A 17035-nucleotide genomic window follows, 5' to 3' on the forward strand; every position below is an offset into this window, starting at 1 on the left:
CACTCACAACATGACGTCACAGTCTACAATCTTGATCCTTAGTCTCTGAAAACTTAGCGTGTTTAGAAAGAAATTCATAAATATATAAAGTATGAGTCACCAATGTATCTGAAACGTTATTGTATCATTGTGGAATTGTTTCTAAGTTCCTTCAATCTTACTAGAAATAATAATAATAATTTCGTTTGCCATTTCCAACACGTTCCATATATCTATTCAACTAAATGTTTTAAATAGGAACTGTTTTTTTATATATGTGTATGCATATTTCGTTAAAATTTTAATATATCGTTAAAATATCAGATCTTACATAATCCAAAGTATTTTACCCAAAAAAGGGCGTAACTATGTAGTTTCATTTTCTAACTGGAAATTGCATGAATCTAGCTACTGGAATCGTTGGTATGAGGAATTGTATTGTGTCTTACCTTTTAGTGAATATACAACCCTGCAAACCACTTAATGTCTAAATGGGTTTCGTTAAATCCAAGTTGTAGTACTCTCAGTTACATCAGTGTGTGTCTATATGATCTGGTTAGTAAACCTTTCTATATGATAGAGTTAGTAAGTCTTTCTCTGCTCTCCCGTAAAGTTGTGATACGATCTACTACAGGATACAGAACGAATTGTCAATTTAACTAAAGTTATAGCATTACTATAAATCTGTTAATCCGCTGTTAACTCTGGTCGATCTCGTTGACGCGACATGTTTGCTTTCTATACCCCTTTCTTCGTTTACTGAACTAAGCAGTAGGTATTCTGAATTATGTTAAAGCGCTATATAAATTATTTGACATAAATATATAAATTATATAAATTATATAATATATCGACATGATATAAATTATCGACATTTTGTCTAAAGAGGGCTCTTCCGTGGCGTCATAACTCCCCATGAGAATGCCTCTTCGTTATTTTTGCATTGAAATCGCTTATTTTCTGAGTACTATGAGTGCCTACTGTCCAACTTTGCTACCATCACTCTACCATTTCCCGTTCTCTCCATATGAATTGCTAATATTTTGTTTGTAAGGGAGAGATGGAGTTTCATTCATTACGTTTGATGAAGAATTGAGAAAGATATTGCGTTGGATCAAACAACACCTTTTCGTTAAATATATATATATAAAATTATTATTGTTGTTTTACTTGCCGGTAATGTTGCCTACCAGTATTTGCAATGCTATGTGTTACTAAAAAGCAAATCAAATAACACTCCTCGTCATTCACGCTCCCGAACTCGAAATACATGATTTACAGTTCTCTGCGTTAGGGGAAAGCACGTTTATTATATATTCTTTTCAATAACACGTTTCACAACTTACATCACTTTCAATGTTTAACTTCATGTCATTACTAACAATCGTACTGTTCCGATAGGAAAATATCCCCCTGCATAAAAGCCTGACCGTAGTGAAAGGGGGTGATCCTTCTTTAGGTGATTAATCGGGTCCATATATTTCAATAAAAGAGAATAAGTCCCTGCACACAAATATTTCGGTAAAAGATGAAAAGTCACTCAAACATTATGAATACCCATTTATGGGTGAAATTTTGTTCCCTTGGAACTTTTTAAGAGTTTGAAGGCCCGCCATTTTAAACATTTTCATCTGGTTATTCTCGCTAACGAACTCATTCAGATATTTCAACAATCTATTAATGTATGTGCCAAGTTTGTTTTCTATCCGCTGATAATGACGGTGGTTATGGCATTCAAAGATAGCATTATATATATATATATATATATATATATATATATATATATATATATATATATATATATATATATACAGAGAGAGAGAGAGAGAGAGAGAGAGAGTAACGTGCCTCTTTGCAAAGCGTGTTGTCCAGCCTAACCTAAACACAAGCCTCACAGTAGTCAACGTAGAAATCGTGCTCGAGAGGTTTAAGGCATGTATTGACTGCACTTTTAATTACTGTGAGTATGGGCTCGAACCCTTCCACTTCTATTGTTTCACTTTTTGCTGCTACATTGGAACGTTCAATTTTTATTATTTACCAATTGCAAATGTTTACATTCAAAATAAGGGGAGTATTTTTGGAATTTGTAGGGCTATTCTCTTTCGAAATGAAGACAAAAATAAAAGCAATACGTTAAGACAAAAAGTAATATCAGTAAAAAAACATTACCAATAATAATTGCTACGAAAGACTAAATACGATCTCTTTCACCATCTTTCATGAGCTGTATACATTATTGAGATTTTTTAAAAAAATCAACTTGCAGGGGATTCAAACTGACGACTTTTGCATTTGTAAGCCAGCACCTTAACCCCTACACCGAAATCATTGCTTTGTAAACTTTTAGTTGTCGGCGTATTTGCCGGTATTTGTACTCTATGTTCCCACATCGAGAATTTTAACTCTTTTTCTCCGTTTAGCAAAGTGTTTCTGGCTTTCTCTTTCGGTGTCGTCCTTTATTTCCACCACGCACTATTCGTATTCATAGCTTGATCCCTCTGGAATGTCTTCTTCAGATTTGGCTCTTCTTCTTGCTCCTCAGTAAACATTTGATTGATTTAATTCTCATAAACTTTGCGACGGACGATTTACTTTGTGACGGATGGTATAACACTTCAAAATTTATCAAAATCAATTTCGATGGTGTATCTCGTTCTCTTTCGTGGATAAAATATCCAAAATGTAGTACGACCATATGTTTACTATGAGGTCAGTTATTTACTTATATTTCCTTTATAATATCTTTTTCTCTTGTATACTTATATGAGCGTTGTTTGGAGTCCATTCTCTTTCATAAGAAATAGGTACATTAGTGCAACCTTTCAAATTTTTGGAGGAGTACATTTGATTGCCCCTTAAATTATGGAAATTATCTAATTTTAAAATTCGGTATAATAGTATGTGATCTTAGTATGTCTTACTCTAAGATTCGGTGGTTAATTTCGTTTCCTATTAAATGTTAAAAATTGCCTAAAATTAGTACGACCACGTTTTCTGTTCTCGACCCAATGTATTCTCTTTGATATAGTAATATTATAAGTTTATATGGACATGTCCAGAAGTCTATTAACTTTCTTAAAACATAGGTACATTGGCCCACCTCTTAAAGTTTAGAAAATTCACAATTTAAAAATTGGTACAATAGTATTGGTACCCTTACAAATACCATTATAAATTTTGGTGGTTTATCTCGTTTCCTTTCATGGGTAAAAGAAATTTATCTAAAATGTAAAATGCGGAAGTTATTGACAAAATTTAGTCCATTTGATAAGGATTTAATACTTCATTTGTATTACGAAATTACACTTTCTTTATAGTAACTATATAGTTTGTTGCCCATCTTTTATATTTTCTTGGGGTACATGGTACCGTTTCTCAAAATCGGGAACTACCAAACAAAAATAGCCGGTAAACGGTCTCTATTATCCGTTGTAAATTTTGGCGTTCTATCTTGTTCCCTCTTTTGGGTAAAAATGACCAAATATTTAAGTTTCAAAAATTGTTGGTCCACTTTATGATGTTTGATAAGCCTTTATTACTGAATGAATACAGGGTGTATTACTTTCATAAGACGCAGTTATATTGTGCACCAATCTTAAATTTTGAGAGAGGTACATTCCTTCAATATTAGCATTGGGAATAGTGAAATCAATATTTGGTAATTGTTCTTGGAATATGAATACAAAAATTGGGTTGTCCGGTTTATCACATTCTTTTGGTAAATCATTTCCAAATATTAGTATGGTGGAGTTGTCAGTTATTGACTTATGGTGTGATTTTATTATTTTATCGGCATTCATGACCTTGGTGCATTGATGCGTTCCTCTTAAAGTTTGTAGGATCACTCTGCTTATATTTGAAAATTCTCAAAATGAAATAGCATAATGTACATTTCTGTACATTTCATTGGTCTTGAATATTCCCACATATGTTTAAAAAGAATAACAAAATATTTGCTTAAGCAGTACATTGTACCACGTGGACGGTGTTATTGATCTTCATGAGATATGAATATGTTGTTGGGTACAGTGATTGACTTCCTTTAATGGTCCTTTCAAAAATTGGGTACATACGATCACTTATTAAGTTTGTGTCCATAGGACTACTTCTTTCCCGGACTTAAGTAAATTAATGCACCTTGTACCTCTTTTAAATTTGGGAATTGTCATAAAATTTTAGTATGAGTTTCGAAGATTGAATGAATGATACTAGATTGATATGAAATAATTCTTTGAACTTTAGACACAACTCGTAGTCTAAGATCAGTGTTGGAAAGTTTGCAATAGGTTATAGAGAACATTTACCAGGTTTTTTTATTTGGTAGTTAGCAATGTTAAGAAATGTTGTCATGTACCGCAAGAAAATTTAAAAGTTGGGCGTCAAAGTATATAGATACTATAAAGCAATTAAACACCAGATTCCCCTTCAGCAAAATTAGAGGGTGTACGGTTAGTCTCAGCCAAGCAAGACGCAAATACAAATAACGTGTTAAATTCTTATCAAAGAGAATAATTTCGGCCAATAACTTCCGATATTTACTTTTTTGATATTTTTACACATTAAAGGAAACAAGATAAACCACCAATATTTTTATGATGTTACTAGGACTCTATTCCATTATACCAGTTATTAAATTGTACAATTCTAAAATTTAAGGAGTGGCCCAATGTAACTATGTTTTAAGAAAGAGAAAAGAACTCTGGACATTTCCAAATAACCATATAGTACAACAACCGAACATGTGGTTGTACTAATTCTTAGCAATTTTTAACCGTAAAAGGAAACGAAACGAACCGCCGAAATTTAGAGTGGCATATATCAAGATCATGTACTATTGTAACGAATTTTTATTTTCAAAAATTTGCAATGTTTAACGGTGGACAATTGTACCCCTCCCAAAATTTTAAGAGAGTGCAGTAAGGTACCTGTGCCTTATGAAAGAGAATGGATTCCAAAGAAGGTTTATTTAACCATACAAGATAATAAGACATCATCAAAGGAAATTAATTGGGTAAATAACCGACCTCATGGTAAACATGTGATCGTATTAAATTCTTGAATTTTCTAGCCATGAAAGGAGAGAGATAGACTACGTAAAGTCATAGTGATACATATTGACGTCCTATATTATTGTACCAAACATTGAAATTTGGCAGTTTCCAAAATTAAAGTAATCGACCAATGTACAGAAACCAAATTTCTAAGAGGTGCACCTATACGGTAGGAATAATATTGGACCTCTGTACAGGACCATATAACCATATGAGGTAATAACCATATAACCTTCAAAGGTGATAGATTAGGTCAAGAAACAAACACGTGGTACAGCTACCAGCAGAAGTGCCTCAAACCTAAGTGCAATATTGTCATTGCTTGCGTTTCAGATCAATTGCCGTTGTGACAACGACTGAACAAATGCAACCCAAGTTACACGAAACTTTGTTGATACTTACATGATCTAGTAGCCCTGTCCTATTTGTTTATGCAGATAAAATTGTAAAGTACATGGAATTAGTTCTCCATTCTTAGATAAATAGGGTTCAGAACGTGTGGACCAATGAATATCATATATTATTCTCTATATTGCTTTGTATGTAACATATTATTTCGTTATAAACTGCACGTTCAGAGAAATAAAAATACTCACAACGCATGAATCAGAAAATGTTTGAAAGTAGATGAAAATATCAAATCTAGAACAACTGTAGGAAATAAGCTTCTAAATGCTTGCCTTCATTGACAGTCCTTCTACAATTTTCCTCAGTACCATATTCTTCGTTGTGAAGAGGAGAATAGATTGATTGTTAGACTGAATATGCATCGATATTGAAATTAAAATTGAACCATTTGAAAAAGTTTCAACCTGGCCAGAATTTGAACCCGGGTTCGCCGAACAGAAGTCCAGTGCTCTAACCACTAAACTACGGCGACACTTATGCTTCCACTCAAACTCTTAGCTAGTAAATATCGTTGCATGTAAGACTATACAAAAGGTACTAATGGTCGTATAAGAAGACATTCGTTTTGCTAGTATCACAATGACTCGCTCGAGATTTCTTTCTTTAACTCAAAAACAAGTTATATAGATTCCCGTGAATAAGGAAGATATCACAAAATGATCTTCAAGTTGAGAATACCTCATAGATTTAACGATGGTCACCTTAACTTGTAATTTCCAAAGAAGAAAACACGGCAGACCTTATTTTCTCATTCTTTGAATTGTAGAACTCGTGTAGAAATAGAAAGTTCTATTCTTAACTTCCATAACTACAGGTATATTTTCTTATTCTTTTATGAGGAATTTGTAGTAGAGTGATAAAGTATGGAACTCGTATGACAGATAACCAGATTGGAATCCCCTGGTAATTTGTTTCTTAATGAAAGGTATTGTTGATGTAATTTATAATGTAATTCTGTTATTCTTGTATTATTATTATTATTATTGGAAAGTCGAGATTTGACAACTTGTTTTCTATTTCATGTGGTTTTGTTTGAATTTTAAGTTCTTTTTGGAATTGAACGTCTATGAAACGTATCTAGAATGTTAAATTGCTTAAAACATTAATATTTCTAGCAGTAGTTGTAGAGACGTATTGGTTATATTTATATTGGTTATATTTATATCTTGGAGCATCTGTTTATAGTTATAATCTTTCACAAAACCATTAACATACATAGCAGATTTTTGATTTCAACATTTTACCAGTCTACTCGATATTGGAGAAATGAAAATATCTAACCGTTGGCAAGCGAAAACATGTGTTGCCCGCGTACACAAACGCTGTATTTAAACATATTTTCTGTTTAGTATGTTTTTCGTGAAATGTAGAAAAATAAATTTAGTAATGTAAACAACCTAAAACTTAAGCTACCCATAGAGAAAGACAAATGCAGCGATGGCCTGCTTGCGATCTATAAACAAAAATTGGATGCCTTGCAGCGGCGATACGATGTGGCCCCACTTTCAGTTTGGAAATTACCCTACGAGCGTTCCACCAGCGGAAGAGACGCGACAAAACGCCAATAAGTTACAAAATTACTCCCCCAAAATGTGTTAAAGCGTAAATTTGTGTTTTCTTTACCTAGAAGTGTGAATTAAAAAGACAGTAAAAGGTATTTTTTTACCTTTTTTGTCATATGGGTGCAAACCGTCAACCTCAGCAGTAGGCGGATGGTTTTCCGACATCGCCATGCAGACGATGAAGACGACGTCGTATGTAGAAGGATAAATCGTTGATTTGTTTTTAGTTTTAGTCAAATCAAAGTGTTCCTTAATGTAAAAAGCCTGAAACTCAAGCCATTGGCTTTCACAAATATCTAAAATAGTTTAAAAATAAATAGCATTTGCATTAATGATATCCATTTTGAAATAAAAAGTTAAAGGATTGATAAATTCAAAATTGCACATTTTCCATAGAAATTCCAATAGAGTAAAATTTTATATTTGTATTAGTAACTCTTACAATTGAGACAACTACTAAACGCAAGTTTTTGGCATTTCACTTTTCCAAAAACGTTGACACGTTTTTGAAAAAGTTAATTTTGGAAAGACACTACTTTCATTCTTTTAATTGTTGTTAGCATCTCCTCACGTTGCCCTATGAGTTCAAAACAACAATAGACAATAGAAAGAAAAACTGCAGTATAGCCACAAGAAATAATGATGAAGAATTGTTTCAAGGTTTCACGGCAATTCATGATGACAAAGTTTCATTGCAATTCTTGGTGTATTCATTTATTTCATCTGAGGAATCTACATGCCAAATTTTATCAAAATCGGGTCATTACACTTGGGAAGTGTTACATGTTTAGGAAAACGTTAATTGTCAATAGAAAACAACACCATTTTTCGGTTGGGTTTGGTTTCGCTTAGAAGTTTCAAACAGGTTTTATTAAAAACCAAACCTACTGTTTACGATACCTCTACACGTCCCGTTCTACTAGACTTGCGCATACCGTGTATACATATATATATATATATATATATATATATATGTGTGTGTGTGTGTGTGTGTGTGTGTTTGTGTGTGTGTGTGTGTGAAACAAAAATAATGAATATGGTACTTTTTATGTCAGGAATGCTCTACGTTGATTTGAGTCCATCGAGGCAGTTGTTCAGTTGGGTATCACATTGTGGGCTACAAATAAATAATAACAGATATATACTTCCACAAATCACTTTTTTCAGAAGTTGTCAATGTTTATGTAAAAGTTAAATATCAAAAACAGAGATTTAGTAGTGGTTTAGATTTGGAAAGTTGCAATATGATTTTAAAACATTACTCAGTCCTAATTTATATGGAAAAGTGGCAAATTTGAAAATATCGTTGTTTTAATATTGTATTCTATATTGGACATCATTAATATAAGTGTTTTTTTTTAAAAAAAACCGTTATAGGTTTCCTTTATTGCAGAGACAATGGCTAGAGTTTCAGATAGTTCACATAACGGAGCACTATGATTTTCCAAATTATAAAGAAATCAACGATTTATATGTATTCCTCAAACTCTTGGGAGATAATTGTCCCCTCTTCCTCTCCTAAATAACGCCCTTGGCCACAACTGTTATAGTTTCCTATGCTATTGTCGTCTAAAATGATGCCCCTCTTTATAGCATACATCCAGCATAAAGGGATTTCTGCTTACCCTTCTTGTAAATTGCACACTGTCCACTGACGACACGAAGCGCCAAGAACATTTTTTTCACAACGACTCTGGTAACCATTATATATCTAGTGATATCAATATACAGTGGTGTATTTTGTATTTTGTTTTGAGGAGGAGCTATGTACAACACGTGAATAAGCAATTACACAAGCAAAGAAGGGAAATCAAAACGTTATGAAAATGTGGGTTAGCAGGCCTGTGTTATGCAGTCATATGGTTAGCGTATTGGACTGCGGAATCAGAGATCATAATTTCGAAGTAACAGTTTTATGTATACTGTTTTCTACTCAAATAAGTTCATACATTTTAACTTCCATAAAAATAATGTATTTATACGTAATTTACTAATATGCAAGAAAAACTAGTTGCAACAAAAATGGTTTCTATTTGCTGCAAATAACCCGACGACCTCTAATCATAATAATCCTATTACTAAGGGCCATTTCATCAAGCTAGTTTGCAAAAATTATTATCGAAATTTGTATTGTGTGTAATTTGAACGAAGTACTAATTGAAGCTAAAATATAGATTATTATTTGGGAAAACTAATAAAGATGTTGCCTTGCGCGGGGAAACGAACTCAAGAAAAAATGAGGCCAGACTCCTGTACGCTTACCATCTGATCACAAACGACGGGACTGATAACTTCTATTTTCATAGTCATTTCTTGCTCCCTTTTGTGTGTCATTTCAAGCGCAATCCGTTGAGGGCCTGTCTTCTATTCCGGTTGATATCATTGATCATTTTTAGTGGACAATCCACATATGCCATAAGAAATGTGGGTAAACATCTAAAATTTGAAATGAAAAATGAAATCTTTATGTTTTACGTCCCACGGTTATGCCGGTTAGGCTAAAGGAGACGGTGAAGATGAGAAATGAATGAAATGGTGGAATGAAGAAAGTGGGAGGAAACGGGGGAACCCCGAGAAAACCTACGAGCACGATGACTGTCCACCACAAAGTCCACACCGCGCGATCTGGGATCGAACCAGGGACCCCAATCACCGGAGGTGAAACGCTCTACCACTGAGCCACCGTGACCCCCCATTTAAAATTTTAAAGTTATCCCCCTACCCCCGATGGAGGTAGACAAAGGTGTTGCCTTTGGTATCTTTGGATAGCCTTTTCAAAACTATTTGCCACGTGTTGTCTTTGTTTTCCTGATCTCTATATTTCGAGAGATATTTGATCGTTCCGGGACTATGAAGACATACACACACACCCATATATATATATATATATACAAGGTCTGTATGATAAGTAATGAGACTCGCCGCGCCGCGGCGCGCGTGTCGCTGGAGCGGGTTTGTCGGTGATGGAGGATGTAGGGGGGGGGGGTCCGAGCAAAGCAACGCACCGCGCGTCAGTTGGCTCCGAGCCTTAGTGGAGCGCGGACAAGCCTTGGACAAAGCCCTTGTGAACATTCTTGTCACGGCGGAAAATCAACAAACATGGAGGGTTCCATCGAACAGCGTTATGCGATCAAATTTTGCGTTCGCCTGGGGAAAACGGCTACTCAGACGCTTTCTCTCATCACGGAGGCCTACAAAGAGGAAGCCCTATCCAAAGCCCAGGTGTTTCGTTGGCACAGTGCGTTCCGGAACGGCCGGGAAAGCGTTGAGGATCTGGAGAGGGCTGGACGCCCGACAACAGTGACTACGGACGAAACTGTGGCAAAAGTGAGGGATCTCCTGAACTCAGACCGTCGATTATCGTTGAGATTGATTGCTGATGAACTCGATATGAACCACACAACAGTGCACAAGATTGTGACGGAACAATTGGGAATGAGAAAAATCTGTGCGAAACTGGTGCCGCGAGTGTTGACTGACGAACAAAAGCAACGACGTATTGATTGTTGTCAGGAACTGTTGAACCTCATGAACAGTGACCCTAACTTTGAAGATGACGTCATAACAGGTGACGAGTCGTGGGTGTTCCAGTACGACCCTGAAACGAAACGTCAAAGCGCGGAGTGGCACACTCCTGCGTCCCCGCGCCCCAAGAAGGAAAGAATGTCGAAGTCAAAGGTGAAAACAATGTTGATTGTTTTTTTTTTGACAATGTGGGGGTGGTCCACAAGGAGTTTGTACCCCAAGGACAAGCCGTCAACGCCGCCTTCTACAAACAAGTCCTTGAGAGACTGCACAGGAGCGTCAAGCGGAAAAGACCGGCGATCGCTAGCCGGTGGAAGTTGCATCACGACAATGCCCCTGCCCACACCGCCTTCTTAGTGACCTCCTTTTTGACCCGGATTGGGGTGGAAGTCCTTCCACAACCACCCTACAGCCCAGATGTGAGCCCGGCCGACTTCTTCCTCTTCCCGAAGCTGAAGCCACGCTTGAAAGGAACCCGTTTTGCAGACGTCACAGCCATCCAAGCAGCCGTGACCACATTTCTAAAGGACATGCCGGCTGCTGACTTCCAGGGGGCGTTTGCAGCGTGGAAACATCGATTGCAGAAGTGCATCGACGCAAGAGGAGAGTACTTCGAAAGCTTTTAAGTCCCTGTACAGATCAGATCAATAAAACAATGTTTCCAGACCTGGTCTCATTACTTATCATACAAACCCTGTATATATATATAATATAGTGTTCGTGCATCAATGATGGAAAATTTGAAAGATGAATCTACAGATAAAAAGAAGTAAAAATGGAAAAATGGCATGTGAACATTGCGTGAATGCGGTTTCGTTTAGAGGCTGAGGTATCTAAAATGTCACCTTCCTAGCTGGCAATTTGCAATATCGCGAGAAGAGAGAGGAATAGGAATGTCGGATCAAACGTTATCAAAGGAAATAACATCCGAAGAACCCAATATGTATAACTAATGGCCAAACAGTGATGGCGCTACAGAGGCACAAAAAAGTGATGAAACGGGAAGAAAAGTTGAAGTTGGTGAGAACACAACTACTTGAAAGCAGTCAGGAGACAAGGAATACAACTCCAGGTGTACTGTATGGTACATGTGCGTCGACAGAGGGAGCATAACTACATTAGGTGGAACAAGGGGGCGTGTGGAGCGTCGCGTAGTAGAGCTAGACATAGGAGTACTGAAAGCGTGCGTAACGAGAGCGTTCGCAAAGAAGGTGCATAGGGCAGCGCACAGTTCATTCGTATTGAATGGGGTAATCACAGTAACAACACAAGCACGTTACTGCTAAACTCTACAGAGACGGCAGTGATCCAATACGTAATTGAGACTCTTTACTCTGTTTACTATCAAAGTAAGTTTTAGCTATTAGCGAATATAAATAAGACTACTTAGGTTAATTGCAGATTAATTTTAAGCACACTAAAGAAAACCACTACAAACGGTAGTATTTTGAAAGTAAGGATAACCAAATTTAGTTCAAGTTATATATGTTGTGTAAGCGGCACATAGGGAGAGAGTAGTAAGGTAGATATAGCTCATATTCAACTACCGTATAAGTCATCGTAAGAGAAGTACTGGATACACCATTAGTTTCCCCCATGGGGAGGTTAGGAATTCGGCTGCCACTTGCTAAAAGGCATAAATTTTACATTTCTTATTAATCTGCAAATGCACTCAGAAGTTTCTTAATTAATTGATGCTACTCAGCAGGTACGTACATATATACAATGTGTATGGAACAATGCAACGAAAGGAACTGAAATAAACGATTATTCCAATATTTTTGGTTCACTTTTACGAAAATATTTATTTTTTGAACAAATAGAAAGTGTGGAACGGAAGTGAGCAGACGCAGAAGAAAAACAGGTGGACAGGAAACCGAAGACACAGGGTTGGGCGCCATTTGCTAACATTGTGTAGCTAAAAACGATATACAATTATACTCTAAGAACTAGTGTGTCGCGAACGATACTAAATCCTAAAACATCTATCCATATTCTTTAAATGAATGAAACAACTGGGGATGAAATTGATGCACAACACGGTACTTGAGTGTGAAGGTTATGATTGAACTAAAATGAAATTTAAATGTTTTAATTTTGAAAAGGACTAGTCGTGGAAAAGGTGAAAGAAATAGAAATGATTAAGTTATAAAATGAATGATGAGCATTAGCCTAATATTTCAATAAGACTGGTGTGGTCCTGGTCATCTGGGACGATGAATGACTTTATCTGGAGGAATCCTGGAAACGCTGGAATCAGTGAACAATTAGATCTCTATCCTGTTGATCTGCAAGGATCGTTGAGTTCTCTCCTCACGATGCGTCTTCTATGATATTTTCTTACACCTTCATTCCATTAGTCTGATATTAAATGTATCTGCGGTGATGAACCAACAGTATTGCATTATCAAGACATGGAACTGGTTGTTCTCCAATGGTGAGATCCGCTTCTCTCCTCGATCCTGTCCAAACCGTGTGTTGAATACCCCTTGTCGATGTGTCCTCCGTAGTTTTGTTTAGATGTAAAACGACGAGTCTAGCGTTTCGTGAACTGGGAAGTCTCAAGCTAGACGGAAGGGAATGTGGAAAATCAACATTGAAACTAGTCGTGTTTATTGAGAATTTCAGAATGACAATTAACAAACACATGCTTATACAAGCTGCCTAGAAATGCTAATCACTAATAAAAGTATTATTGCGTTCAAATTTAGAGTTCATAATACTGTCGTGCATAGACGTAATTTCAGAAATTAATCGAATTTAACGAATTAAGTTAAAAGTTTACACAGTCATCTCACAATTGCTTCACATCTAGTTCACAGCTACTTCACACTAGGAACCAATGTGTTGCACAAGTACTACAGTAATTTTTGCCCATTTGCTCCGCTGATGCATTTTTCAATTTCTCATTTATGCTTATTTCACTTGTACCATTATGAATTTCAGTGAAATCACTATCGATTTATCTTATTAGAATTTGAAGAATGTATTTCAGTTTAGCGTTCCATTCCGAATCGATGATTTATGAGAAGTGGATCTAGAGTTTAACCTTTTATGGGACAGAATGAATTCCCATCGGAAATCGAACGCCGGTCTCCCGCAGCAAAACGCAAAGTGAGCATGTAAAAGTGTAATAATTATTGGGAGCTCCATGTTACTAGTGTCATTATAATTATAACATATCGTCAGTGCATACTTCTGCTACTGTAGTATCCCAGATTGGTGATGACGTAATCTTTTTAATGCTTATAAATTAATATTTCACCTACGTTTTCAGTACATACATAAACATAGTCTTCATATTTCTAGTCTTCATACTTCTACACAGAGCTCCTACATGACTTTATAGATAACACACACGCCGTTTGTGCGGGAGCCCGACGTTGATTCTCAGGTGAAGCTTATGTGGTTCGGTTCCTATGTTAAGCTATAATTTCTATTTCATTCAGCCTCACTGTTGAAAGAGACGCTGTGCTCAAGCCAGATTTAAATTAATTTATGTTTCCAGGAAATTTTAAAATATTGGCACTAAGATTTAGTTTGCACCAAATAAACCACAATTTGTATACTTTAGAGTTCTCTACCTTTTACGTAACTCTCCTATCATTAGCTATTCGTGTGTCTACGCTTTCTCAAGGCCCCTACAGTTCCCAGTGGGTTATAAAACAAAACCTTTTCTTGCAATCATTTGTAACCAAAGGGAAATCCACTGATGAAATTAGCCTATTTAAAGCATTGGAATATAAGTTAGAAAATACACACGTTTGCATGTATGTGAATTCGAAATAAAGAAATATTTTTGACATGTCATTGTGGTTTCTTTAATATTAAAACTTGTTCGATATAATTGTGTCGTCAACTTCGTAACGCACTCAGCTATGCTAGGTGGTCACTACAAACAAATATTGTATTAAACTTGCACGACTGCAGAGCGAAGCAGAAGGGACACGCTGTGTTTATATAAAGCAGGTGATACTTGCTTTATGTATACAAAATTTAAAACAGTGGTTCCCAACTTTCTTTACCTAGCGCTCTCTTCAAGCTAACCTTACAAGGGAACATCTTATATTGAGAGTGGCATTGGCCAATCAAACAGTGCGCAATTGATAAAGGAGTAAAGAACAGTGAGAAATCTAAAGTCTTACGAGCCGATACAAAGAAACAGAGGAGATACAGAGGAAGGACGAATCAAGAATTATGAGAAGATAGCAACCCAAATGATACGTTGACACAGAAAGAACTTCAAAATGATTAAAAGCAATAAAAACTATTTACTCAACAGTATAGTAAGTAGGTATTATACCCACAGACATCCTCAGTAACATCATATTTAATGAAGTGTTGTCAACGGAACAAAAAATGAAGTTTTCTTAAATGACACGGAGCACAAATTATAACATCTAGCAAATCTAAGTATGAGTAGAACCATAAATGTGAAGTCGTGATGTACAGTGTTACCAACGGTTGAAGATAGGCATATACGAATCGTTCCTCTGTATCTCTTGTGTTTCTGTGTGTCGGCCCGTAAACGTTTGGATTTCTCACGTTTCTTCACTCCACTATCGATTGCGCATTGTTTGAGTGCTACTATCAATATAAGATGTTCCCTTGTCAGTTTCGGTGAAATTTTCATACAGTAGAAGTATTTCTTTTTTCCATGATCCATCTGGATCACAAACTGAGCCACAACATACCAAATTTTCAATATTATTAATAACAATAACTGTAACAGAGATGCAAGGGCTCGGATAAACGTTTTTTTGGAAACACACGGTTTTCCTGCTTGGCAAATTTTGGTATTTTTTCAAAACTCTGCTTAAATAGATAAAGCAGAATCTGTTACACTTCTCCGCAACACAAAAACTCGTTTAATTAGTAATTGATGCAGTAATAAAATCTAGGAAATAAGACATGAATTTCGAAAAGATTTTTCAAAGAATTTTATTCTTAACATCAGCAAAATTGTATGTAGTATTTTTCCTTCATAATATGCCACACTCTCTTTTTGAAACAAAATAAAATTAAAACATAAGAGAAATACATTTATATGACATTCTTAAAAGCTGTACATTAAGAGCTTATTTTTGAGTGGTTATGTAAATTCTTTAAATTTTACAGTTGTTTTAACTTTCATATGCATCGTATGAATATATCGAACCAATTTCCCATTCATTAATCAGATATCTAATAATCCCTTACCAGGTATCAAGTGCTTCAGATCTGCAAAATCGGTAAAGTCACGAAATCCGTAATGCACTGACTGTTCGCTAATTCTGTTTACGATCTAGAAAGAACCGAATTTTCTGTTCATGGATCATTATGCGTAATATACTGTTCATCTGAGCGTGTGGTTTTCTAGGCTCTAGAATTTATAACTGTTATCACGTAATGAAGATTTCTGAATTTTAACAAGAGGAATTAAACGTATCATTACGGACCTCTCCATTAAAAGCATACTTAATACGTTTAAGAAGAATCAATCATTGTTAAGTTCACAAGAAAGGCAACAAAACTGATTGTAACAATTATCGGAAAATCTTTCTTCTGTCAACCTCCTAAAAATCCTCTCAAAAATTCTATTGGTGAGATTGATCTCACACGGAGGTGAAATTATTTGAGATTATCAATGTGGATATAGGCGAAATCGATCAACCATATATTTACAATTTGACAAATATTCGAAAACAAATGATAATATAATAACCAAGTACATCAACTATTTATTGACTTGAGAAGGGTATACGGCTCAGTTAGGAGGGAAACAGTACACAACATTCTTACAGAATTTGGAATAACGATATAGCTAATTGGATTAAATAGCATAAGCTTAAACGAATCCCAAAGTGAAGTCCAGACATGAATATTTTAGTCCACGGGCTTTCACTTCGAGAATGGCCTGAAACAAGAAGATGCGATGTCGCCATTATTATTCAACTTTGTTCTGGGATACATTATAAGGTAAATGAAAGATAGCAATCAGATCCTAGAGTTGAATGAGGTTCACCAGGTCATGGCATATTAGTCCAGTCTAGCTGGCATAATTTTAGGTCCAACCCGGACATAATTGTTGAATTCCTGAAACTTCACCCACAGAGTCTTTCATGTGAATGTAATAACATATTAAAAGTCCTCGCCCCTCCCATGCCTGCGTCATCCAATATGGCCGCCAAGGAGTATGTTAGGTACATAGGGTTTGAAATAGACACCCTGCTCCTAAACTACATAACATATTAACATCCGGTAAACACAATATTAAACAGCATACATGTAGCTATTATAAACTACATTTTCATATTCATATGATAATTATTTTCTATGTAAGAAAACTTTAAAGCTAAAATTACCTGATATATTTTGCTATTCAACACAGTTTGTACTTTCATACAGACACAACTAAAGAGATTTATGACTTTTCTCTAATATTGTTGACTAGAGCACTTAGTTTGCAAAGATTATAATTTTGTTTCATGCTGATAGGCCTATTAGTAGCTGAATTATAACGTTTTT

The sequence above is a fragment of the Thermobia domestica genome, chromosome 4 (genome assembly GCF_964235325.1).
Source record: "Thermobia domestica chromosome 4, izTheDome1.hap1.1, whole genome shotgun sequence".
Taxonomy (NCBI): Eukaryota; Metazoa; Arthropoda; class Insecta; order Zygentoma; family Lepismatidae; genus Thermobia; species Thermobia domestica.